At 28.2% G+C, this 2,098-nt stretch overlaps 1 protein-coding gene across 1 annotated transcript in view; it reads right to left on the bottom strand.

Annotated features, from left to right (window-relative positions):
* LOC132186546 (ethylene-responsive transcription factor ERF109-like) overlaps nucleotides 1-2,098 on the bottom strand; it is a 7,843-nt gene that overhangs the window by 1,179 nt on the left and 4,566 nt on the right. The window lies entirely within an intron of this gene.

Raw genomic sequence — 2,098 nt, 5'->3', positions numbered from 1 at the left:
TGTAATAGAATTGATTAATGTGAGACAAAAAAAAATAAAAATATTTTGTATTAAAAGTGAAAAAATTTGTTTTGTAATGATTTTTTATTTAAATAGTAATAAAAAATGATTAATGTGATGTAAAAAATAAGAATATTGAGTTTGATTTTGACATAAACTTTTTGGGTCTTTGGGTCCAGTTCAGCCCACGTTACCTTGACACTCTGGTAGTTAGGGGTGATTGGTGAGGATTGGGATCCTCAAATTAGTTTTTTTTTTGAATTTTACATAAATTTGCACCCACTTATTTAAAATGTTCAGAATAGGTGAGCCGTGCACTTCCATCTTTTAAGTTAATTAAATTTTTATAAAATTCGAACAACTAGTTTATAAAAATCCTCTTCCGATTACAATGGGCTTAGAAAAGAAAATATAAAAAGGGTAAGATTGATTTGTTGTAGTGTAACAATGAATTGACATTGTTTGATAATATATTTTTTTTCTTTTTTTTTTTTTAAAAAAAAAAAAGACAAAAACAAAAACATTGAAAGAATTCACAAAATACTCAAAAAGATTTATGTCAGATTAAAATATTTTTTTAAAAAATAAAAACACCATTTAAAAAATGTGAACAACCAGAGGAATTTGGCATATATCGATGGAGTTTAGTACTTTTGATGATTCTTTAATTTCTTTTGGTAGTTAATGATTACGAGGATGAAAAAATTGGGAGAACCCAAATAGAAAAGGCAGAAAATCAATTGTGAAAAGGGACATCTTACTTCCACCTCGTTGCCATTGATCCGACTGGGAATGAGGTCAACTCCGCATTTGCGTGGCGGAGGAATATTACCACGTCAAGTATTTCCTACTCCTTTGGCATTTTCTGCTTCTCTTTATTTTGACCCACCTTCCTTTTTTTTTCTATTTAATTTTTTAAGTGTTTGATAATGATTTTAAAACGTGGTTTTATTTAATTTAATTTTTGTCAACAATATGCTTATATATATTTCCAGGATCTTTGTGTGTGTAAGGAGTTACAAAGACTTTTATTTTATTTTAATAAAGATGTGAATCAAGAAGGATTGGTCAACAAAATATTAACTAAGAGATTGAAATTTTCGAACATTTGAGTTGACCTACAGATAAATCAATAAGAAAATTTAGACCTTGGACAATAATGTAGGGATTATAGGGAACATACACCCTCACCAGTTGAGGATACCCCAGAGAACCTCTACATTTTTATTACTAAAACATATATTGACAACCATAGATCATTTATTTGATTAAAAGTAGATAAAATGATCATTTCAAATAAATATACGCATTTTTTAGGATAATCTCTCATTGGATTGGGAAATACCATTAAGGGGCCCATTGATTCTTCGGAGCCCAGTAGATGTTGAATTTGCAGCTTCACGCAAACCACAATGTTATCGGCCCAAACCCAGGTAAATAACTTCAACCTCTGTTTTTTTTTTAAAAAATAATTTTTATTGGACATAAATTTCCTTCAACCTAGTAACAAGTGTCATATTTCACATATTTTTTAAATATTTTTAAGAGTAATTTATTGTCATTTTATTAACCTAAAAGCACTCATAAATCATATCCGACTCAACAAACATATAGCTTAAAAATACTTTTTTTTATTATTTTTTATTTTAGCTATCAACTTTTTCAAATAACTTACATTCGGCTCAATAGTTTAGTTATTCACTTTCACTTTTTTATTTAAAATATTATTTATTTATCTACTTTTCCTGTTCCCAAAAAAGAGAGAACAATATTACTTTATTATTAATATAAATAAGGATTTGTTGAGCTACACTCATTTTTCTAGCTCCACAAATCTTTAGAGCATTCCCAATGGAAGAGCCAAATGTTACTTTTATTTAGAGTAACTCTTCAAATGTTCAAAAAACCTTCCACATTGGATGAGCCAAAAATATATGTAAAATAAATATTTGATTAGAAGAGCTAAAAAAAAAGTTAAATGTAGCAGCACTTCTTAAGGGAGCCATTTTATTTTTTAGTGTTTCTCTCTCCTGCTTAATCTTTTTTCCAAATCTTTTCCCACCTTTTTTTTAGAAATTTAGCTAATCGGATGTGGAGA

The sequence above is a fragment of the Corylus avellana genome, chromosome ca7 (genome assembly GCF_901000735.1).
Source record: "Corylus avellana chromosome ca7, CavTom2PMs-1.0".
Lineage (NCBI taxonomy): Eukaryota > Viridiplantae > Streptophyta > Magnoliopsida > Fagales > Betulaceae > Corylus > Corylus avellana.
This window is presented reverse-complemented; position numbering and strand designations above follow the sequence as displayed.